This window comes from Larus michahellis, chromosome 2 (genome assembly GCF_964199755.1).
Source record: "Larus michahellis chromosome 2, bLarMic1.1, whole genome shotgun sequence".
Classification (NCBI taxonomy): Eukaryota; Metazoa; Chordata; class Aves; order Charadriiformes; family Laridae; genus Larus; species Larus michahellis.
Genome location: NC_133897.1, coordinates 14,348,801 through 14,363,825, shown reverse-complemented (window position 1 = coordinate 14,363,825; position 15,025 = coordinate 14,348,801).

The window sequence follows — 15,025 nt, the reverse complement described above, 5'->3', positions numbered from 1 at the left end:
CTCAGTGCTGGCCTTGTTGTTTCGTTTTGTTTTTTTTTTCTGTTTTCACCTATGTTATTGGAATAAGGACGCCAATTTACCTGGAAGACTTTGGGTATTAAGAGCCTGGGTACTCTATGATGAAAATATTGGCAGTATTGGGCTGTGAAACCTCAGAGCCTGGTTCCCCTCTGGCTGGGGTGACCTAGCAGAAAACAGAAGAGGGCAATGTCAGAACCCTGCCTACCCTTCCTGAAAGCAGCATACTTTCATGAAAAGTTCTGCTTTGTTGACTCAGCCATTTCTGACAGACTAATGCTGAAACCAAAAATTTACAGTCCAATCTAGTTATCACCACTTGATTCCATCTAAAGCATTTGAGTAATCTGCCTTGCTCCTCTGGGGTGTTTCCAGAGGTCACGCAAGACAGCTTCTCTCATTCTTAGCACTTTCCTAGAGTTAAAGGAAGTAGTTGTAGGGAAGAAACACAATTTCTAAAATGTGAAAAAGGTTTTTAGGGTTGTTCACATACTTGAACGATGACACTTAGCAATAATACTTCAAATGAGCATAATGCAGTGTGCACTAAAACGTGATTAAGGATAAATGAATGAGACAAATCAAAGCTTCACCTTTCCTTTTGAAGATTGTGCACCTTTCTAATAGTAAAGTGTTTTATATTATAGTTGTTCTAAAATATGTTCTTACTGTATATTTCAAAAGCACTTCTTCAGGGTGCTGGGGACCTTCTGTCGGGTTTGAGATTCTAATTTAGTTAGGCCATCTGGAAATTCCAGCTCAGGAGATCAAAACTCCTAAAAATTACACTATGTTATTTAAGTTTTCTTTCAGTGGTTCTCCATCCACCCCCGAAGTTGTATCCAGATGACATTTCTACTTACAAAAATTTCTGACAGACATGCTATTAACCCTTTTTGCCTGGAATTTCTTTCACAGTTCTGACCAAAAATTTAATCACACTCCCTAAATCTAACTTTAAATATCTTCCACATCTTTCCTATTTCTGCTTCCCTTTGTATAGATGATACAGTTCTTTGTATGAATGATGGTTCAGTACCTCTTCAAAGAGATTGTGAGGTATTAAGAATCTGGGAATATTGTTAGTGAACAACAACAGTGACAGAGAAGCATCAAACATTGGTCTAGTTTAAGTCATACTAATTTTGACAACAGTAACCTAAGAATTCATCAAGCCAGTAAGCTCCAATATGGACCAGATAGCATAATTTTTTGCCATTATCCATGTGTTACTTCAGTTTTTGATGACTCACCATACTTTAGAATTATTTTTATTTTTTTTTTATTACTCGGATACTTACTGTTTAGGGCTGATGAATAGTTGGCATTCATGACATCATCTGTGCTATGTGTTTACAAGGATAGTTCACGGTAGAAAAAAAAAACAACACCCATGTGATAGATCCATGTGTAGCTTTGCTGGCTTAGGGCATGAGGACATGAATACAGCTGTTATTCCATGACACATCCTCAGATGATCCCTAGGATGAAGCAAGTGCATTTTATCATAGGGATTACTGAGATATTAGGTATTTATTTAAATGATTATTGATGTAATCGTGTCATAAAAATAATGCATTTGAATTCTTGCAAAGACATAAGAAAACCTAACAGTGAATTAATTCTTAAGGAAGTGCCATACTCACGTAACAGATTCTACTGCCTTTGAGATAAATCGCAAAACTCACATTCACTTTGGTAGAACCTGGACCTGACTATTGATACGGAAATATAGATGAAAAGCGAGGAGTCTTCTTAAGATCTCTTTCTTCCATGAACATGAAGTCAGCACAGTAAGATTTAATCCTACATATGCTAGAAACTCTGTGAAGAAATTTGTTGTGAGAGACAACTGATATAATTTTAAGCCAATACCTTTTCAGTAAAATAACAGGGAGAAGTCATAAAAATTAATCACTTTTCTATTTACATATATAAAAAATGGAAGGAAAAATGTATTTTGTGTAATACTACTTAAATATGAGGATAGATTATGTAACAGGAACTGGAAAATTAAAGATAAAATGAAATGTCAAGGATATGATTTGGCTTTCAAAGGATATATCTAGATTCCTAAATCTTCCTTCTAAAATCTTCCAAATTATAAACATGTGCCTGAACTGCAAGTCAGCAAAAAAGTTATATTCTTTTTCAAAATGATCAGTTTTGCCATTGCAAATTCTTTCATCATTCTCTTTTTTAACATTACACATTCCTCTATCACCTTCTATCCAAATATTAACAGTAGTTAATAGTATTAGTAGTTAGTATTTAGTTGATCAAATTTATTGAAATAATATCTGACAGTATTATACACATTCCATATGTATATGTTATATATGTCTGTGTGATATATATCTCTATGAATCTACCTACATATGATGTCAATGATAAATTGAAATGTAGCTCATTAATCACATCACCTGCCTTGTAACATTAATCCATACTCCAGTTCTTCATATTGCATCTGTCTACACAATAGCTTTACTGTTACCAAGTGTATTAAAAAAAAATAAAAATCCATTTTCTTTAACCCTGAATTAAAATAGTAGAAAATAGGATTACAAAAGATGGAAAAAGATGTTGGTGTTATCAGGTCCATATCCAGATACTGCTGTGTCAGGAAATTTAGTCGTATATTCCATTCCTAGGATGTTGAAGCCAGCTGGGTTTCTTGTTATAGGGTGATTAAGACAGGCCTCAACCTCCAGAAAATTAGGAACCTTTTGTTTCTATGCCAGGGCCAGATTAGGCTAATTTATTCTTGTTCCAACACTTAAATTTAAATACGTCTTCTTTCAACTTGGTGTTTATAACTTCAGAGTATTTATGAAGAATAAAATGTTTTAATTCTTATTTTTCTTAAGCTAAAAAAAAAAAATAATCCTCTTTTAATTTTCCTTTGTAAAACAGATCTTTCACTTTGTTCATTCTGGTAGTCTCTCGCTGTAACATCTTCCAGTGTGAATTCTCTTCTCTTGAACACAGTGAACTAGAACTGTGCTTGGCACTGCATAAAAGACCTTACCAGTGGCTCTGTTGCATTTTCCTCTATTTCTTTGGCAGTTGATAGATACTATGGACACAATTGTTTGTGCATGATCATATTTCACTAATGGCTTACTGATGCCTCCAGATCATATATCATCACCAGTGGATAAGATGACCGTTTCTAATAAGATTTTTTTGCTATTTATTATTATATGTAAGATCTTTCATTTTTGTGCTGTTTTTCTTGCTTATTTAAACAGATCTAACAATTGTTGTTCTGAAGGGATAGGTATGGTTCCATTCTAAAAATCTGATACAATCATTAAGAATATTTCCTATCAGACTTGCAATTTCCTATAGCTTTCCAGTTTCTTCTTGCATCCAGACATGGACATTACCAGTCCCCTTAATCTTCATGCATACAATCATCTGAATATATTCATATTGCCGACTTATTGACTCTCCGATTATCCACATATATGTGGATATCCACAGATATTGGATCACTCCTGGGGATTCTGTACAGATCAAAATAATTTTTTTGTTAAGATGAAAGCCAGATGAATTTCTGGGTGTAGCTCAGAGGAGGAAGGGCTATTACAGGCAGTGTGGGCCATGCCAGGCTTAGTTCCTCAAAAACGCTTTGTTTTACAGTCATTTACCATTATTCTAAAACACCTTCGATCTTCATTTATCCTTCTCCTACATATTCTCCTACCTTTAACCTCATACCAACGCCCAGTGCATCTGTCACACTCCCTCAACAGCATGGTGTAGAAGTTCTATCACGGCACAGCATTTACACCATTTATGCTCTTTGATCAAAACCCCATATATTTTAGGGCTGCCAGATGTGCCCCAAGAGCAGTTTAGGCGAAGTATTACAAAATGTGGATACAGCCAGTCTACTCTGGACTAAGTAACTCTGAACTACATAAACATGAGCAACTCTTCAGAACGTAGTCTGAGGAACAAGCATCACTCCCAGAATTACATCTTTATCAGCATAGCTTTTACATTTTGGCCTTGTCCAGATAACAGTAATTTCTCTCTTGATTTGCACATTGCCAATAGCCATCTAACCTTCTGATCCATGACCTGCATCCTTGTCTAAGACGAAAATTATTCATACGATTCTGTGCCCTTTTAAAGTTAACATTAGCTTTTATCTCACTCTTACTGCATTGTGAATTCCACTATGGCCTTCTTTTTAATGTTTGTGGTTAAAGATGATTTGTGTTAATTCCTTTGCAAGGGCTAATGCAGTTATTAGACATTTCTACTTTATCTTAATGTTTTCAAGACCTATTCTGATTTCCCACTATATTTTTCAGCAGCCTTTTTAAGGTTTTCATTTTCATACAGGTTTTTCTTTTTCCATATCAGCCAGTTATCCTTATTTTTTCAGTCTCTTCTCTCAATATTGAAAGCCTTGTTTACGTACTTATTTTGTGTTTAGTGCTTCACACATTTGAACACAGAAAATCCATACCTTTTCAGCACAAGGGTTTTTATTTCTCCAATTGGCTTTCTTCTCTATGACCTTGTTGCTTACTAGAACTATCCATAAACCAGCACCAACCCTTGCTTTGTCTCAGTGACTAATTGGTGGTGAAGTCTGTCAACTATCATGGCAAGGAATACGCTGGATCTACTTTTAACAGTATAATTTGTTCTCTGGCCTATACTGTGAAGTCAATTATGTTAAAATGTAATTTTAACTAATTAAAGTCACCTGTGATAGAGTCATCTCATTACAGATATGTCTTTATACATAGAAGTGTAACAGGGAATGTTAAGGAAGCTATAGCAGAATTCCAACCCCTTTTCCATCCCTTGAATGAATATTGACCTAGCCTGGTTTACTTCATTATGTCATTATTTATTTGTTTGCAGTTAGACGCATAATTAAAGTGTCATGCAATCTTTCCCTGTTTTGTTACTGTTGGAGCTTTTTTCTTTCTTTTCTTTAGAGTGCCTTCTTAAGTCTCTTCATCTCAGTTTGGCAAAATCATCTACTCTTCCTATTGTATCACATTAATATCTATTACTCTAACATAACTCCCATTCATCAAAAATGTATGACTTACGACGAAATTTGGTGTCTTGAGAGGAAGAAAAAGAGATAGAGGAGTCATCTTACACTTTATAAGCATTTTCATTTCAGGTGTGTAGTTGAAATATATGTGCTGCTCATCATTTCATAGTTCTTCAGTCTTGCAATTCATGCAGTAAATTAACCAGGTTTTATGTTTTTTCAAACCATCCCTGGCTATTACTTGTGTATCCATCTTATTGATCCACATTGCCCACCGATTGTGAGTTTTCAGAATCTCTTGGCAACTTATATAGTAAGTTAATTAGGTGTTGAAAAGAAGGGTAGATATCAAAAACTACTGCCATCTGTCCTCTGTCTCCCCCATTCTTCTTCTTCATTCACATTTTTACACGTGTGAGGATTTTGACATATTTTGTAATCCCTTCCCACTGCCAGTGAAGAGACAAAAATATTTTTAAACTGATAGAGTTATGCCTTACCTATGCCTAACCAGTTAATACATTCATTTAGCTTGGACTCAAAGGCACGGCTCCTGGAAGTACTAAACAGAGCACCAAATGGAAATACATATATAAAGACATACATGAAAGATAAGATTTCTGACAATCAGGTCCTGCTGTCTTTGCAATTCAGTAGGAACTAAAAGTCTCTCAAAAGGGGCCTTGTGAGATTCTTGTGGAAAGAGAAGGAGTGGGCATAACTCATCATGTCTTGTCCTGCAGTGATGCTGTTCACGGATACTACTCAGAGTCTTCAAGTCTGCCTCCATGTGCGGACTAGACTCCACCACTTAATTCCAACATCCCCCTGCCTCCAGCACTATGAAGCTACTTCAGCACATCCAAAATACTCCAGACATGCACTCAAGGACCACAGGTCTTCTGCTTACCCCATTTTAGGGAGAATAGTTTATTTCCCATGCAGAGGCTTGCTCTCTATGTTTTTCTCTGTATCCCTCAAAGTGTCATGACTAGCAATCTCTTTAATTGAACCTACAAATAGGTGAAGAATTGGGGTGCAGGAGTCAGGATATTACATTTTTTATAAAGAAATATTACATTTTTTCCTTTAACATCAAAGGCATCAGAGATAGACATTGAAGTCTACATAGACCCTGACCTTGAATAGAGAACACTGTAAGAAAAGCAACAAAACGCCCTTCAGTGGGAGTCCTGGCGTGGACCCGCTTGACTATGGACATTAAAAGGCAAATGGAAAAATTTATGAAGTCAGAGAGCACCTCTTGAGAAAGACCTCCTATTCTGAGAAAAAGCACGTAGTAGACTACATAGGCATGACTCAAGGTGAAATAGTCACTCACTGGATTCAGAATATGACTAACTGCTAATGGAGGCTTTTCAACACATGGGGTGAGTCATCTGCCCAGACTTGGGCATCTAAAACTTAAACATTTTAATCTAAGGAAATTACTCAAGACGCTATTGAGATTCAAAGGATAAAACTGATGTTTCCATAGTGCAATCCATTTTAAGATAGGCATCTAACTGGGGCAGACAACACCCATGCATTCGCTTTTTGGACTATAAAGGAGCTTACATTGACTGAATTATGTTGATATATATAACTAGCAGATACCTAAAGCTAGGTGTCTTAACCTAGGTGAGATGAATCCCACTGTCCCACAAAACTTGAGATGTGAAACAGAGATGGCTGCGGTAGGTCCTTTGTCACCTCTGTGTGGCAATGTGCATGTTTCTCACCACTGACAATGGAATAAATAGAAGGTGCCTATGCTTCTAGATCGGGCACCTGATTTAAGCACTTAAAGTTAAGACTAAATATACCCTGAGCATTAACTTTGGCAATCCACAAACAGACACAAAGAAAAGACTGAAGTAGCAGAATTGACGAGTCTGAACTGGAATCCTCAGTTCCATATACACTAAAGAAAAGGGGGTTGTGCCTTAGAGAGGACTTCAAAATATCCATCAATATAGGAATAAAATGGTTTATGTATCGTTTGTCTAATTTGTTCTTAGTGCAAAAGCACATGTCTCTTTAGCCAGAGACCAACTCCAAGATCACCCACATTCACGCAAGAACATCTTCTGCTCTGCTATAGACTAAAGAAATGATTTTCTCTATGGCTTCATGAAATTACCCTTCTTTTTCCTTCTTCCTTACTCTGACTTTACATCCGTGTTAACATTGAGGACATTTGCCTGGGATCTGTATTTGGGCTTGTTCAGGCTAAAAAGAACACTGCTATTCCCCTTCCAAATGGATGGAGGAGCATTGCAGCCTCCTGTTTTTTATACAAAAAGTGGACAGTGGTCTTGGAATTAATCTGGCCAGGCCTTTTCCACTGAAGTCAGTCCTGAGTCTAGTCTGCCTAGTATCCCAAGTAGCTAAAACATACAGATAAGAAAGTTTTGAAGTTTTCCTAAATGAGTATCCAACTCCTAATGTATTAATAACGAGTTTCACTGAGAAGTGAGTTGGCTGCATTAGTATTGTCCACCTTAGTTCTCAGAACCTGGGTTGTCTCTTCCCATGCTGCCTCCACAGGAAAATGAGTTGCAGCAGGCAGATAATAAAATGCCACAAATGGGAAAGCCTTGAATAAAGCATCTATCATGTGTGCTAAGCAAGCATTGGTAAAGACTGCAACTCTTTCAAAACAGGGTTGAGTGTTTCAGGTTTTTCCAGCTTCACATTGTTTTATGTGACAGAATGTCTTTAATTAGGTTAGTAAAGGCTGAGATAATGTCTGTGTTTGGCAAATGTGCCCTGCAATGGCCTAAGGGCTTCTCTGTGGTGCTAAGCAACTTCAGTTCCTGTGAATGCTCGAGACCGTGCAGACTGAAACCTCTATCCCAGGCAAATGATGATTGCATCATTAGTAAGCAGTTAATTACTTTCTCTTTTATCTTAACTGGATCATGGCTTTTTTGAAGGTTTTATACACTTTGTTTTCTCCCACTTGTCTGTTTAAGTCTTGAACAACTGACTCCACTATGTATTTGCAGCCTCTTGAGCACCTTCTCCTACGGAAGTAAAGACAGACAGTCTAGTATATTTGTTGTCCTTGGATTAATGATAAATAAAATATCCTTCTGGGTTCCTGAAGAGGATGGCCTTCCTAATGCACAAAGAATTTCCAGGTGTGGGACTTTGCTCCCTGTATGCACTCACACTTCCTCATGTGGGCAGTGCAATGTTTTCAGCAATCAGATTACATCTACAGCAAAAGTAGAAAATGAAGCAAGACTGGCATAAGTCAAATAATTTTTTTCTAATTATTTTCAGTTTATAAAATATTGCTCTCTTCTCTCTTGTTTTCATTTTGCCTGCTTAAAAAAATACTGATGACTTGTGCAGTCTGGAAGTCTAACCTCATTTACACATATTAGATCACACAAGAATCTCAGATCACCCACACCTTTTAAGGTATGTGAACTGCATTTGACTTTAAATAGCAGTATTCAACCGTTTAAAGTTATGCATGTGCCAAAATGTTCTCCTGAATCAGATTGTTAGAAGAAACATAAGCTTTAAATATACCTTTCAATTTAACATAAAAAGCATTAAAAAGATTGCATATGCATAAAACAAACATACTTATGCCCTCACTTATACACCTCCATACCGCCCACCAGGAGCTGTTTCTATGATTGCCAAATTAATGGGACATTTTGTCATTCATTTTAAGGAGAATAGAAACTACTTTTAGAGAATGATAAGATCATTCACCTCTATTTTGATCACACTGAATGTATGGCAAGGAAGATGTTAAAACCCTTTGAAATCAATATGAAACAATGAATTCTGAGCTGTGCTGTTAAAGGATGCTTCCCCTCTGGTAACACAAGGCCTTAGTCAAAGGACCTAACCAATATTCTGTAAAGCCTGTTGTATTAAGTGGCATGGAAAACTAAAAAACTGATTGAAAATGGCTTTCTCTATCTTTAGTTGTCTTAAGCACGTTGTCTTAAGCACTCTTGATTTTCTCTAGGGCCAAGGTGAATATCAGGCAATGCAAAACTCCCATTCCAAAAATCAAGAGGCTACAGAAAAATAAACATTTTAATTCATACTGAGAACCCCTTGCACTGGATCAAGATCATTATAACAGCAGGAGAAACATCATATTGAGGGAAAAAAGGAATGGCAAGAAGATCTAATTTTACTGAATGATTTTGCTATTTAATATTTGCATTCCACCTTTCCCTCAGGAGTACAATTCTATACTTAGGTGTGGTATAAGAATGTACTGATGTGAGTTTAGGCTGGGCATTATAAAGCTTTACCAGCTGATAAGGACAGTAATCCCTAAGTTGTCCAAAACCTTCACATTCACTAGTGTCACTCCCAGTGATTGTTTTCACATCATCCGTCTACAAACCCTTGTCCCTTGTGTCTTACCTTTCCAACCATGCTACAGTATGTTCCCTTTATTTTCCATACTGTATGCCTACTATTCCTTTGTCTCCTAAAAAACACAACTGGTTGCCATGAAACAAGTTTAGCCAAAACCCAAAGTATTAAATATCAAACAGGCAGATGTGGAAGTTGCTGCGTCTTACAGAATCACACTACCAAAGCCACATAAAGTACAATGAACAACCCTGTATCCATCATACAGGATAACAGAGGAATTTTTTACTTTTTAACTCTTTATGGAAAAGAGCAGCCATTTCTTGTGAGGCACATATGGATAACGGTCATATTGCAGTCGGTACGTGGTGATTTTAGGAGAGGGAGTTTTGGAAACACCAAGTTTGGAGGTTTAGACCTAGGATCACCCTTGCTCAAGGCAGCTACGCTATTCATCAGTTACACTGGTTGTTTCCAAACACAAGTAATGAATGCTTTTTCCCATACCACAAAATTGGTGTCCTCTAAAACCTTTTCTTTCTTTAAATGAACTGCTATTTTATAAAATTTAAACAAATTATTGTGTTCAAAGTGCCCTTAGGAGATAGGGCACTTAGGCTATGGAGGAGTGAGCAGAGCGTAGGTGAGATCAAAAGGGCTGTCTACAAAGATCTGAATAAGACTGAATGTCATATATTTTATATGGATTCCTGAGTTTGCAACAAAGATAAGTGGGAATGCATGTATATGAAAAAATTCTCTTAAAATGGAGTCAATATTACATTAACTTCATTAACATTCAGATGATGCATATAGTTTAAGAGCTTTTTGAAAACTATATAACACAGTTAACTCTATTACTACAGTACAATGTTGCCCTTTAACTTTCAAAAAGTAATTTAGAAATAAATTGTTATGAGGAATTTAGTTATGTTTTTTTTTCCTTTCTTTAACCCTTTTTTATTTTGGTTTGTTTTTTTTTTTTTTTGCCTTGCAGGAGACAAGAAGGTTCATAGGCTCTTCTTTATGGGATGGATTAGAGCAGTCATTAATTCTATATTGTTTCACTCTTATGTACTATCAGCATTTCACAAATGAAGATATCCATAGAAAATTAAATTTTGCTTAAATATAGTCAATCCTGTGTGACAAATGACAGAGATTTTTATCGTAAGACAAAAGAATAGTAGCAATAAAAAAAAAAACCCTTAGAAATTACTAAGAAAAGTCAAATGCTTTAAGGATAATTAGAGCCTAATTAGAAATAGAGATGCTATCAGTATGATAATAGTTGCCATTTTATTCATGCCAATGCATAATTTCTCTCAGTGACACAATGTGGTTCTATCCCAAAAGCATGCACTCATAAATTGCTCACAGCAGTTAGTGGTTGAATTAATAAAATAACTGTGTTTTGTTTTCCGTAACTAGTTGTCTTCTAAGTACTGATCTGATCATTTAAATTAATCATGGGGGATATTTATGAAAATTAGCATCAGTTGCCAGAGAGTTTGTTATAAGAAATAATTTACATGTGAAGTAAAATGTTAACTACCTAAAACCACCTTGATGTCACAGTAATGCTAGATGTCATGGAAGAAAATAGGAAAATTCATTGCAGGAAAAAAATATTTGAAAATACTTTGGAAAATGAGAAAAGAGCAATATATTCCTCTTTCAGTGTCTTTGCCCAACACTGATCTACTAGACACCATAATTGTTGGGTCTTTTTAAACTGTCTTTGCTTAATACAAGTTTACCAAACCCAATATTTTAAAAGTGATATCTTGAATGTCAGCATATTACTGCTTAATGTTCTTATTCATCTATTAACCTTAGGAGATTGATTATATTTGCTTATAACATGAAAGATGATGAAATTTAATTATTTTCTTTTTTAATAAATAAAGATTCAGGAACAACCATGAAAGTACAAAAGGAGAAAGCTAATCATTCATTTTGTCTTTCAAAGTGCCAATTGCCTACTTGCAAACACCGTGGGTAGCTTCCTGAATGTAGCCAGAAGATACTTATTTTCTTTTCTTTGTGCTTTCATAAAATTGTTACAAACCAATCTAACCCTTTTTTGGCCAATAAATTTGGCTTTAAATATAATAAAAAATCACAAAGTTATTTTTATTATTTTTCCTCTTTGATAATAAGTACTAGATAATCAAATTTGCTCTCAATGTTTAGAAAATGTCACCAAGAAGACATTCTCAGCAGTGCAACTGATGTTGAAAGGACTAAAGTTTTCCTTATTTTTTGAGCTGTGATGACCCAATTTTAGTGCAATGTGCTAACACAGCTCTTAATTCTCTGAAATTTCAGGATGTCCCTCTAAATCAAAGGCAGTCTCCCCCAACAAGAGTAACTAGAAGAGATAAGAATTATACTTTCCATAACTTATAACCAACAGTGAAATCATGAATGATAATTTTTATTATTTCCAGTCAGGAATTTTTATCAAAAGATTGCTGTCTTTAATGCCTATCACTCCAATGACATAAGACCCAGCTAGGCAAAAACTTCCTATTAATGAACCACTAAGAATAACATCTAGTGACTGTGTTAGAAGTATGCATCGTTCTGTGAAAAATATCAACCAGTTTAATCACTCAAAAAAACCCCACTTTATGCCTTGACTGAGATTAAATGAAAAGCCACTGGTTGAGAATTCTGCTATTTCTTAGTTTCAGATGCACTTCATTTGTATCACGTTTTTTTTCCAGCAGCAGAGAATCCCCCAAATGTCATGTTACTTTCAGACATCATGTGACTTGACAGCCACAGCCTTCAGTTTGGTTAATCTGCAAGTGAGCATGTTTGTTTTTGTTTTTTTAATAAAGATGCTACATTATTATCTCCACTGCGGTTGTCTAAATCATATACTTCATACAGATTCAAGTTAAAATCTTGTTAAAATCCCAAACGAGTGACCTTCCCTGAAGAAGGACCTTTGCTTTACTTGAAATGGATGGTCATTGATAACTTTATTTATCTCATAGTTGAGAAATAGGTTGGGAATTACAATTTAGGATTTTCTGCAAAAAAAAGACTGCGCTACTTCAAATTCAGACTCTGCCACAGTTACAGCTGGCTGCTTCCAATAACACAGTTCAACCTCCTAGTCACACTGGGCTGTAATGCTGCCTAAACCAAAGCATAGACACCTGCATCATAAACATCTAGAACTAAGACAGACTCCTAAATTCCCTTTGTAGTCAGTGGAGTCAGAATTTTTAAGACATGATTCACTTCTATTTAAGAGAAATGTCTACATAGGTCAGGTGTATCTCAGTCTAAAACACTGGTTTTTTTTCTCTAAAGCCACAGCTTTCTACCATTTTCCTTCAGTTTCATCATCTTTCTTCTGACCACAAGCAACTCTAGAAATGACACAGTCACCCATCAAAACTTTCTGCTATTTGGAAGGAGATTTTTTTGGTGTCATTTCTAGTGGTTTCTATCTAAGCTATTAAACTAACTTCTTCAAGCTCTCAATTCTTTATTCAGGTACCTGACTAAATGCGAGATGTCAGACTTCATTGTCTGGCTAGCCATGAAGAGCATGATTTCCTGATCCCAGGTTGCGGACCCAAACAGTTGTAATGAGTAGAGTTGTATTTTGGGGGAAAGGGTACATTTTCTACAAAAACACAAAGTCTGAATAACCAGCCATAGGCTAGATGACTGCTTTAACAAATAGAACATGGATTTCTTCCCAGAAAAGTAAGGAGTCAGTTAGCTATACACTGAAACCATTCATCTTAGCCAGCTATATCCAACCATTATGTCTGCATCTTGAACAAATATTCCTCAAGCTACCACATAATAATCACACAGACACACTCTGATACATGCAGTCTCTTTTATTCATGCAGAAAAGGCAGCTGAAGTGTTCTTACCATGAAAGAGGCTTTATCTCTGAGGTTAATTTCTTGGAGAGCTGTTGGCTATTGTCACTCCTGTCCATAAACAGGTATCAGCAATAAATAGTGCCAAATCTTTTAAGGCTTCAGGCCAGAAATTTCTACACGTCTACATATGCAGCTGGCAAAGGTTACCAAATATGCTCCTTTTTTCTTCATCAGCATTGACCATTTGGTTCCCCACACAGAGTCGCATATGCTGTTTTGAGAGCATTTGTCCTTAAGTACCACTGACCTACTTGTAGAGTAATAAGTTTTTCAATGTAAGTTGAAAATTTATTCTTGGCTTTACTGTAGTAACATTGACTTGAATATTTTAAATGCCTCTAAGTAGCTATTGGAATGTATTTGTGAGTACTTATGACCTTGACTGATGGAAAGATTTCAATCAAAATTTCAGCATAAGCTTGGACAGTTAATTTCCAAGGAAACTGAGCTCCTAACAATGCTTCGTCTTCATCAACTGTATTTGTTATTCCAAGCATTTTATCAGAGAATATTTCTGCGATGATCTCCTACTTTTCGTTCAGAATGTGACTCCCTGAAAAGGATGGTTTGATGCCAATTTGACATCAAGAAGACACAGAATGACTCTCCCAAACCACTGCACTCCAGTATAAAAGAACTAAATGAGATCCTGGAACTGTTGAGCCTGCAAAGCTTGGCACATTTCCCCATATTATCTAAATTCAAATCCTCTTGCCTGGCTTTTATCAACACTAGCAATATCAAAGATTAAGAAAGCCAGTTTACTAAATATTTGCTTTGGATTCAGCAGTAAATACTTGCTAAGTTCTTACGATTTCTTTGGAAACTGGCCAGTAGGATGTGGCTATATCTTTTATCTAGGTATCAAAGCTGTAGACAGTGAAGAAAGACTTGTGAGTAATAATCTTAAGTAGCTACATCACGCATAACAACTGATTATTTAATTAAAGCTGTCAGTGCTGGTGCACTCTATATATGCACCAAATGTGCATTAATTTGTCAGATGTATTAATTAAGAAAAGAAACATTAAGGGAAGTGAACACCATTTAACACATATTGTTCCTTAAGTACCAATGAAGTTACATGCAAGAGTTGAAGTTCTTGATACCAAGACTGGATAATACTCATATTATTGTTGTTTTGTTCATCGTCAGAACCAGTCTTTCCCCATTTTCAGTCGTCTTTGGCATATTGTCATTCAGAATAATTTTATTCCTTTCACAGTTAATGTCTAGGAGACTGTGATGCTGTGGAATGACAAAGTTAAGACTCAATAGCCTCGGTGACTATTAAGCAGATATTCTTTATTGCAGCGCTGGGCGCACAGGGGATTGCTCCACCTGGATCTGTCAGTAACTGCTTGCTGAGAGATAGAGAGCTACCCACCTTCACCATCCCTTCTGCTTTCCCCTCCTTTGTTCCCTTTTGTTACCAATTTCAATGTGGATATCCTTTCACCTTTCCCCATTGAAAGAATTGATAATGGATCCTCTCTGTTCCCTAAGTCGTTCTCCATAGTCTTTCTCTTGTCAAAGTGAACAAACCCTACCTTTATATTCATTGATTTATTTCCACTCTTTCTTAGCAGAAATGAAACCTGGCTTGGAAATCTTTTAAGAAGTTTTATTATTTTTCATCAGAATGTTTTTAATTGCCAAAAGAGAAACTTTTCACAAAGACACTATCAACAAGATTTCT